Source organism: Danio rerio, chromosome 15, assembly GCF_052040795.2.
Source record: "Danio rerio strain M-AB ecotype USA chromosome 15, GRCz13ab, whole genome shotgun sequence".
In the NCBI taxonomy this organism is placed as follows: domain Eukaryota; kingdom Metazoa; phylum Chordata; class Actinopteri; order Cypriniformes; family Danionidae; genus Danio; species Danio rerio.
In genome coordinates, this window is record NC_141035.1 from 14,621,161 (window position 1) to 14,632,487 (window position 11,327).

The window sequence follows — 11,327 nt, forward strand, 5'->3', positions numbered from 1 at the left end:
ATATGTGACGATGTGACTATCATGTAAACAGGCAGATCGGAATTATTGAGACAATCCATTTTGTACTTCATATACTTGCGACAATGTGGCACTTCTCCACGGTTTAATGACATAGAAGGAAGAGCATGTGTGGAGACGCCAACGTAGTAAACAACATCAACAGAGGAAACGTGGAGGTGGAAAGTGGTCAGTCGCCACAATTTGCTCCCACCAGACCTGAGATCTCTCTCGTACCCACAAATTCCTCTGAATGGGGGAGGACACCATATGTAAAGCATAGGCGCAAGTTGCAATGGTGACCCTTTCCCTCCTCCTCCACCTCAAAATCATTTTAGAGTGGGGCAAACTTCACATATTTCACAGAGCTGTACCTGCCGTGCATAACTGCATTTAGGCAGCTTGACACGAGTGTAACTTAAGCTGTTCTATATTCATTGTAAAACACAGTTAACAGGGTTTGCTAACATTTACTTTAGCGACCCAAGTTTCGCTGTTTATATCCAAGTTACAGCAGATTCTAAGTTCACTGCTTCTAAAATGAACCGTTATTATTATCCCTAAAGACAGAACGCAAATGATGCATTTTTAGAATCACTGTTGTCCAAATGTTGCTCTGCTTTCTCGAAAATGCTTCAGCCGCTGCACATATCCATACCAGTTTTGTTTATGAATGAATCTTTAGCTTTGATATGAGACAATGATTCAGTAGTTCATTCAAATAGACATTTGTGAATGAATTTAATTAGCTGTTCATTCATTCATTTTCGTTTCGGATTAGGCCCTTTAATAATCTGGGGTCGCCAGAGCGGAATTATCCGATTGCATGTTTAACACAGCGTGCCCTTCCAGCCGCAACCCAACACTGGGACACACCCACACACTCTTTTACACACTCACATACACTACGGCCAATTTTTTCAACATACGTGTACCGCATGTCTTTGGACTGTGGGCAAAACCGGAGGCCCCTGAGAAAACCCACACAAAAACGGGGAGAAAATGCAAACTGCACACAGAAATGCCAAATGACCCGGCCGAGGCTCTAACCAGCGACCTTTTTGCTGTGAGACGATTGTGCTACCCACTGCGTCACTGCTACTCACTGCCCAATCAGCTGTTCGAACAACTCAATTAAATAAATTATTCAAAATCATGACAAAGACGGAGACTTGACTCCACCTACTGGTGGTTTTAGTTTCAAATTTCATGACATTTTTATTATTAAATTCATTGCATTCATGCCATCTCCTACACCTTGTTAAATGGTCAGTTTATAAATAAACAGTAAATTTATCTAAATTCCAACCTTGTTTTTTTCTTTGCCATCTTTATTGTGTCAAGACAATTTTTTTTTAATTCCCCATTTAATCTGATTGTAAGATATTCTTCCTGATATCATTTCTGTTTCTATAAAAAGCTTAGTTGGGCCACATAAGGTAAACAAAGTGTTGTAAATAAAAAGTTAAATTTATATTTAGTCAATCAAACAGTTGCTGGTAGTCTAAGCAACTAAGCAACATTGCCAATAAATAAATTTTCCCTTTTAATTTCATGATTTTTTAAAAACAAAATGACATGCTGAAGATTGTTAATGGTTGGTGGTTATTTAAAAAGGCATTTTCTCAAATTAAAAATGTATTTAGACCTATTTTGTTATCATTGTGTGTGGGTAGCTACAGGACAGCACCCAACCTAGACGAGCATAAGTGATTTAAAATATAATCAAATGTTATATACCATAAAGAGACTTCTAAAAACATACGCTTACGTTTTTGTAAATTAAAAAAAAAAACTTCAAGTCAGTTGTTTTAGCCATTATAATGCATTCAGCTCAGTATTCACTCATTTTTTTTTCTTCATTAATCTGGGGCTGCAACAGCGGATCCAGCATATGTTTTTTTTGTACAGTGGATACCCTTCCAGCTGCAACCCATCACTGGAAAATATCTGTACACACTCATTCACACACATACACTACGGACAATTTAGTCTTCCCAATTCACCTGTACCACAAGTCTTTGGACTTGTAGCGGAAACCAGAGCACCCGGAGGAAACCCATGCAAACACAGGGAGAACATGCAAACTCCACACATAAACGCCAACTGGCCCAGCCAAGGCTTGAACCAGCAACCTTCTTGCTGTGAGGCGAACGTGCTACACACTGCGTCACCATGCTGTCCCAGCTGAGTATTTCAAAACAAACAGAAGTCAAAACTTCTGCAATATTTAAAGACATTTTTTTTTTTAAGATAAATCTGATATTTTAACATCAAAAATACTTTTGCGGGAAAAATAATAAATGCTTACAATAAGAATTAATATTATAATGGTATGTCAATTAGTATCAGAATTTCATAGCACACACTTCAGTGTGCCATTAATTCAGAATCCATTTCCTTCCCTCCCTCGTGTTTTAAAGTGCAAAATAATATCTGATCCTGTTGTGTTCAACTAAATTGCATCTTTTTCATAGAAATGCTGTAATTGCTGTTATGCCTGCGGAGGTGTTGATGACAGAAACGGCTTGCAAACAAAAGACTGAAAAATAATATAATATCACTGTGTGATCTCCCTTTTGTTTGTAAGCTCATCTTGTTTGTTTTTGGTGAGTACACCAGCTGTTAGGGTCATTGTCACCAATACCTCCTCCCAGAATAAAATATATTAGTTTTATTGTACAGACTGGATTTCAGTTGATTGAGTGGTATTCTTTTCTTTTTGAACAATAGGTCATCGTTCACTATTTAAGGTGAGACCTCATCACAACCACAACGAGGGTAAATTGTATCCATGACAACAAAGCTTTCATTGGCGCGCTGCCAGTCTCGCCTCTACCATGGTGTAGAAATATTGCTATGGCAACTGTACCCGTCAGGTGATTACGATTATTACTACAGAAAGCTGGCTGTAGTTTTGAGAGAGATGGTGACGGTAACCTAGACAATGAAAACGATGCGTTTTATGTTTGTCACAAAGACGTTTACTCAAATCAGATATTATTTATAATTCAATTGTAAGATACTCATGATAGCACATCATTGAAATTCTCTAACTAGTAGTGGATACGAAAAATAAAATTGTAGAAGGTCACAAAAGGACAGTGATTATCCTTATCTCACTTTATTACGCGAAACAATCAATCATGACATTTTGATTCAAATAGAGATAGCTTTGTTATTTTACTTTAGAACAGAGAACCGTTACTGTTAATACATGTTTATCTCTCGGCCAATCAAAATCAAATATTCCAGCGCGCGCCGCCAATTACGCGCTTTACGCCCTCAGTTTCCAATCTATCGATCAGTGCCGAACATAACGCGCTACCTGTTGTGCGCGCAGACCTCAGTCGTGGTCATCTCCGGACCCCTCTCAACCTGTAGATTTCTCTCAGCACGCATACGAAAAGCTCATTTCCCCACACTTTTAATTTTTTGATCACGCGCTGATACATTTTTCCTCTTAGTAATTATTAAACTGTAATCTGCTCGCGCGCCATCATCATTTTCCCTCTCATTTCGAAGTTGCTTTCACACATTCCCAAATTGTTATTCAAATATATCACCCACCCTGCTAAAAACATGTCAAAACAAACCCTAAATGATTTATCGAAGTCATGCAAATGCAATTTAACCCATAACGATACAAGCAGGCATGAAATTCGGACACACCCTCACAAAACAACAACAGCGTGTGATATCATATTCATACGTTTAATTATTTTATTTCAAGTCTGAATTAACTTCTGCTCTCCGTGGACTGCATGACATTTAAAAAAGAACAGTGCTGTTGAAATGCACACACCACAATTATTAAACGTGTTTATATTACTTGCATTGGTGATGTCATTGGAGTAAATGCGAACCTTGACGCACGTCATTCCAAGAAATAATGTGAAAACAACACCAGACTATAACACAACAGTACACGCCCTAGTTAGAAAGTCACTTCATAGCCTACCTTGTCTCGTCTCCTTGAGGGCACTTGTAAGGGGGGCAACAGTGGGGCAAACGGTGCTTCCTATTGACACGATGCGCGCGGCTGTAGGTTCCTCAAGTGAGGTTTTTGGCGTTTTGAAATGTCACGAAAAGTTGTGGGTGGAGAAAAATCCTCTGAAAGGAACGCTCGGTAATATATGACAGCAAACGAGGGTCTCCTTCTTTTTTTCTGATATAAATATATTGACTGTTGGCTTGTCCCCTTGTCTCTCCTCTCGCGCGCTCTCGGTTTCCGCCCCGCCACGCGCGCAGAGAGACACCGCACGCGTTGGTCGCTAGTTTTGGTTGGCTAGTCTTTATAAGCCTTTTTTAGGATCAATTGACATAAGTAAATGCAAAGGCTTTCGCCATGACTCCACAATTAAGAGATCTTTGTTATCTGATGTTTCAGACTAAATTAAGCGGAGATAAACTTACTGAATTCTTTTAATCTCCAGACGATTAGTTGTGAGAAGTTCAATGACAATCTCACATTCAGAAGAGATTGCAGTATTTCATACTTTGATTGGATACAAAGACAATAAAAAGACTTAATTTAAAGAAAATTCCTTTAAGATAAAATTATCTTCCTAGCTATTCACATTGTAGCCTATATTTCCTCATATCAACTTTTGTCTCATCATTTGATTTCATTTCTATGGAGAAATTAAGTGGGACATATTAATCAACAGTTTCCCATAACTCTTGTTTCACATGTGGGTCTTAAAGTGTCTCAAAAAACATTAATCCCAGCATGAAATCACGAGGGTGGACTTATGCATCCTATTCAGGTGCCATATTCTCTGTTGGTAATCTGCACTCGGCCGTCAACATGATGCACCAGCAATATCTATCATTTATTTATCATTCTATAACATCCTTTTAATTTATCATTTTCATCAATCCTTTACATTTCTGTTTACTTTTTTAATGTTTAAACACCAACTGTGATGAGTGAGGCTGAGAGCCATGTGGGCAAAGTGAGGTTGTTGATGTGAGTTTTAGCATCCACGATTGCACAACAGCAGTCCCAAGTCCCATAAAGGAGCTTTGGAAATATAAAAAGAGGAGAAATGACAGTGGCAGACAAAAGATGACCAGGATTTTTGTTATTGTTTGTGCTGCAGTCGTCTGTGAGGTGCTGCCAATCTACGTTTGTTTTTTGTTAATTTAATAATTAAACTTATTGAACGTTTCCAGCTCCTGTCTTCTTCTTATTATAAGTGTGCATTTTGAACCTCATTACGTAAGTGATAAAATGCGGTAAGGAAAAGGAACATGCTGTCATGGAGCTCTTGTCACTGGGGGAAATTCTGCTGCCATCCAGGATGATGGGGAGAAGCTGTATGATGGGTATGCTAAAGCGGAGAAGCTGATGCTTGCCATCTGAAGACATGGGAGTACAATGTCATCCATTAAGGGGCAGCCGATGCTGCTGCCAGGCATTGCAAGTGAGGGTCTCTCAACTGGTTGATGACCAAGTGGGATATTGTTTAGGCAACTACACCCCAATGTTTTTTCTCCTCAATCTTAATTCTTTATCTCCTCATCCTTCCCTCTCTTTTGTCTTGCATCGCCTGGCCTTTCCATTTTTGGGAAGTGTGAGTTTGAACCTTGTTGTTGGCCCCCATTGTGGAGTGGGGAGAGGTAGAGCTCATTCTCATGGTGATGTGGGTGTATATGAGTAGGGAGGGGCTGAGAGTTGTGGTAGTGGAGCGAGGCCACACCGATCTTGGGTCTCATGGAGGAGTTTTGAAAGGTTACAATGTCAGTGGAAGATGACAGAAGACCAGGCATGGGAAACTTCATGTTGGAGTTTTGTCTCTGTTCGCGTGTTTGTGAGGGGCACCTACCACTTTATTTAGTATTTTGTTTGTTATATAGTTTATTAAATGTTCACTGATTGCCACCTCCTTCTCCTTGTTATGAGTTTATAAATTCCTTACATTGGCAACAAAAGCTTGGAGGAGGTGGTGCACACTGTAAAAGAGTCCTTACTGCTTAGGAACATGGTTCTGCTGCTGTGAACATTTTACTGGGAGGGTAACAACAGTGTTGCAGCTGTCATCCACGAAGGGCATGGGAATTCAACACCGCCTGCCTGGAGCTGAAGCTTGCTGCTATGCGCCCGAGTGGTATATGGGAAGTCACTGCCATCTGCCGTGGACCAAAGCCTGCTGCTGTCAGCCCAGAATGGGAAGAAGCAAGAGACAAGGGCACAGAGTTATCAGTAGCCTTTAGGAAACGAGTATATAGATTCCACTGTGAGGTTGTCTAGCACAGGGAGATGCACCAATGACCAGACCTTTCTCAGTGTGTTATGGACTGTTGTGTAGACTTGGTACCACCGCCTGTGAGGGGTGATGGGGATATATTTATGGAGTGGGGAGAGACATGGAACGGACTGTTCACAATTGTCACCTGTGTGCCATACTAGTCTCAAACGCCACAGAAGAGCCACAGAAGGATTAAAAAAGAAGTGATGACAGTGGAAGAGGAGAGAGAGGATCAGGACTGTGATACTTTGTTGCAGTTTTTGTTGTCTGAGTTGTCTGCTGGGGCTGCTGCTCCACCGTTGTTATGTTTTTAATATTAAAGTTTTTTTAAACGCTTTGTGGTTTACACTTCCTTCTCCTTTTTAAATATAAGATGCACTGATCGTTAAACAAACCATGTGCAAAGTCACCAGTCAACACTAAAATGTGATCATTGCTGATGTAAATGATCTGATTTGCAGTATATAAAGTTGAGAGTCGGCTTACTGTATTTATTTAATTCTGCCTAATCTAAATCCGAGTCATCTGAAGAGATACAGTTAATTTAAATAATGACGTCTACCCCTAACCATAAACACTCTTATTAAATACCTTTCTGGCATTTTATTTACAGTTGAAAACATTACATTTTTATTTAAAATAAATACCTTTGTGATGAGCTGTGGCGCAGTAGGTAGTGCTCTCGCCTCACAGCAAGAAGGTCGCTGGTTCGAGCCTCGGCTCAGTTGGCGTTTCTGTGTGGAGTTTGCATGTTCTCATGCCGTTCGCATGGGTTTCCCCCGGGTGCTCCGGTTTCCCCCACAATCCAAAGACATGTGGTACAGGTGAATTGGGTAGGCTAAATTGTCCTTGAGTGTGTGTGTGAATGTTGTACGGCTGGAAGGGCATCCGCTGCGTAAAAACTTGCTGGAAAAGTTTAAGTTTGATTAATAAAGGGACTAAGCCAACAAGAAAATGATGATGATGACCTTTGTGTTGTGATTTGTGATGAAAAATAAATTCTCTAAAAGGTGGACTTGAACTTGGGTCAATCACATCAAAATGTTCAATGCTGCTGTCCTGAGGGGGTGGGTTTTTGTGATTTTGATTGTTCAAACAAGGTATTTATTTTTTTAGCTGCTTATCTATAGCTGGTCTTCCATCCTGCACACTAAAGCCTCTACAGGTTATCTACAACATTTCATCTTGTATGGTCTTCAATTAGCCAAAGAAAGTCCACATAACATCTCTTTTAATCTCTCTGCATCGGGTACCAGTTGAAGTTTGAATCAAGTTCAAATCACCAATGCTTGCTTACAGGACAGCCACTGGCACTGTACCTTCTGCTGCTGATGGTCTACACCCTCTTCAGGAGCTTCTGGTCAGGGTTTGAGCACTATCTTGTGGTGCCATCAAAGCAAGGCTATAAGTTACTTTCCAAAACCTTTTCAATCAATGTTCCACATTGGTGGAATGATCTTCCCATTCCTACTCAGATTGCTGATACACTGGTGTCCTTCAAACGACAACATAAAACCAATCTCTTCTGAGAATACCTGAACCCTGGTGAAATATATTGAAGATTATTAAAGACCTATTGAAGAACTACTCTAGCACTAAATTCTCTGAGCGTAAACAAGTTACTTTGAATAAAAAGCACTTCTCGTTTGTATTTCGTTTTGGACAAGCATCTGCTAAATAACTAAATGTAAATAATGGGCAGCATCATTGTAAACAGTCCATCAATAAGTGTAAATAAACATTGTAATTTTTTACACAAAGCTGTACATTAGGCTTGCACAGTGGCTAAATGACAGAAAGAATGTATCTGGTTTGAGTTTGCATGTTCTCCCCTTGTCTGCGAGGATTTCCTTTGGGTGATCTGGTTTCCCACACAGTCCACATGTGCTATAGGTTAATTGGATAAACACAATTTGTCAAAGTGTGTGATTGGGAGTGTGTGTGTGTGTGTGTGTGTGTGTGTGTGTGTGTGTGTGTGTGTGTGTGTGTTTCCTGGGTTCAGTGCTGGGTTGTGGTTTGAAGGGCATTCACTACTAAAATATATCCCAGAGTAAATAGCGGCTTATTCCACTGTGGTGACCTCACAGGGAATAACAAAGCAGGGAATAAGCCAAAACCAAATAAGTGAGTGAGTTTTACATCACAGTGGATCTGTTGGTCATAATAAAGATACATTTTTGATTGTTGACTACACCTTCAGCTAAAAATCTCATAAAGAAATGGTCACCTATATGTTAGATGGTTTAAAATGTGTGTCCTGTATATTCACTCATGCTTAATGAAAAAAAATAAAAGATCTGATGTAGGAGTGGAGGCAGGACAAGGTATAGACAAGGGTATAGAATTACATTCAATTTTAATAAATATTTGAATTTACCAAAGCAGACATTGATTTTCAAATGCATTTAACACCCCTTTGGTTAATAAATACACATTTATAGAATGCTCCTGATAATTATGTAGAATCAGAGTTAAAAAGGGAGAAAGACTCTGGTTCAGCAGTGCACTTTTAGCAATATCCACCTTTTCCCAACACCCCATGATGTTTGGGGTGAAATATGAACAGTGTTGGTTAAGTTAATTTACAAAAGTATTTAATTGCTTATTACAAATTACATTGTTAAAAATTTTTTTTTGAATTACTTTTCTAATTACTTTGTCTGAAGCTAATTTACCTAGTAAGCAATTTAATGACTCAAATCATTACTGCATAACCCTTATTAAACTCAACACATACAGTAGACAAAAGAATTCAAACTATTAATTATCTGAATAATTTGAGATAAACATGGCTTTAACTGTATTTAAAAAATACTTCATAAAAGATAAACATGACACTGTAGTTTATACATACCATTAAGTTGTAGTTTATAGTTATATTTATCAATGTATTGTTCTTTAAGCATGAATAATTGTCAGATAAATGTAACCTTAAGGTAAAACATTGAATTCTTAAAATATAAATATTATATATATATATATATATATATATATATATATATATATATATATATATATATATATATATATATATATATATATATATAAATATAAATATTTATATAAATATATATATACTTTAGTGTAGCAAAAAAAATGTAATTACTGTTTTCCAAATTAATTCATACGGAAAGGTTCAATTTACTTATAGCATTTAAAGTATATGCAACTGTAATGAAATTACCAAAAGGTTTAAGGTAATCCCTTACTTTTCTGTTTACAGTAATTTTTATTATTGTAACTAACTACACACAGTCAGTGAAGTGCTTTACAAAATTGTAGACAATGTGATGCTATTATTTTTTCCAATATTTATTTATTGGAAATTAAAAGGCAGCTAGATTTACCAAGAGACTATTATTAACTTAAAAACTAGAAGCAAGTCTTTCTCCAACAGTTTTATACACGTTGTATTTTACCGTGCTGTAATGAATACGAAGAGACGATAATCTGGAGAAACATAATATGGTAAACTGTAAGAGCTTTAGCCACAGATATGCTTGTGATACGAATGTCAGATAAAAACAAAGCACAAACTCACCTCTCACTTAATTATGAATTTGTAGCACAACCTTTCATTTTAAAAATGTTGGGTTCCACGTATTTATTTTCATGTTGTTACAATATAAATCAATAAAGTTACCTGAATCGTTTTTAGAAGTTTAAGTGGGTTAAACATAAAACAAATTAAGTTTTCCCCAAAAAAACTTGTGTTGATTCAGTTCATTTTAAATAAGCAGTTTGAACAAGCCTTTTTTGAGTGTAGGCCATGTCCACACATAAGTATTTTTTATAAATGGAGTTTTCCCCACCTATATTGAAAAAAAAAAAACTGTCCAAATGAAAACTCAAAAATGCAGTCTGGTGCATGTTAAGAACACGACAAACCAACAGCCGATGATAAATGCCTCCTATGCTGGTTTCACATCAACTGCGGAATTAAGTATATGCGCGAGTACATGCAAGACAATGCAAATGTTAAAAAAGGGGACAATTCCTGTCCCGCGGTGCAAACAACACAATATGCTTTTGCCGCGAATGTGCACAATTTGCCTCAGTTGCGTTTTTCCACATATTTTATTAACACAGGCATGTCGGCCCATCAGAATGAAGAAAACAATACTCAGTAGGTACAGAATTGGAATTGAAATGTACTACTCAGTCGTTGGAAAAGTACATTCTACACAGTATGAAAGTGAGTAGGATGAATGGAACTCGGATGTACTACATCCAGCATTTTGTCATCATTACATGACCTACCCGCATCAGTTGCATCGCTTCACTTCACTCACATTCCCTTGCGGTCCATCATCGGATAGCATACTGTCCATCCGATGCACACTTCAGAATCTTGCTGAAAGTAGTAGGTCATATGGGTACTTCTCACATACTGTTTTTAAGTTCTATGAATTTGGACACACCACTGGGATCGCAAACGATTTTTAGCGTACTATATAGTATGGATATCGGAGGCAGCTACAGACTTTTCTAGAAAAATGTAAAGGATCATGTGTGAACAGGCCCTTTTTGAAAATACCAATAAATTTGTTCTGGCAATTTTCCGGAAAGAGAAATTGTAACTTTACTGGTAATTTTCCGGAATGCTGCGCTGTGTGAACGCAGAAGGAGTCTTTCGTTTTCAAAAGTATCTCACAAGCTGCAGCACAAACTCAAATGTACATCTCAATATGCAAAAGTGTTCCTCCATATCTTTTCATCAATGTTGTTCACAATATTCATTATTTGGAAGATTTTAGGTTAAAAATGTCCGAATTAATATATTTGAATTTACCGGTAAAGTCATTCCCGAAAATTACAGGATATTTATCGTATCACTGTGTAAAAGAGGGTATTGACATCATGAGGCAAAAAGTATGGTTGTAGTGTCCACACAACCACACTGTACACAGACTTTTGGAAAATCTTAAGCCAGAGTTTTTCAAAAAGTTTTAATTTCCGTCACCTGAATCTGCATTTTCATGTGGGTAAGTGACCAAACTGCATAGAACAACTGCAGTTTTAAAAATACCCATGTTCATGAGGACAGGGCCTAATTTAAAAAAATAAATAAATAAA

General features: G+C 37.8%; 1 protein-coding gene across 4 annotated transcripts in view; it reads right to left on the bottom strand.

The window, feature by feature from the left end:
* fxyd6 (FXYD domain containing ion transport regulator 6) overlaps positions 1-4,230 on the bottom strand; it is a 47,430-nt gene extending 43,200 nt beyond the window's left edge. For 3 of the 4 annotated variants that reach the window (XR_015508373.1, XR_015508372.1, XR_015508371.1), the window contains exon 1: positions 3,959-4,230. The gene's annotated coding sequence lies outside the window, so the exon portion shown is untranslated. The remainder of the gene's footprint in view (positions 1-3,958) is intronic. The other variant, NM_199847.1, reaches the window with a different exon arrangement.
* Between the last annotated feature and the right edge of the window lie 7,097 nt (positions 4,231-11,327).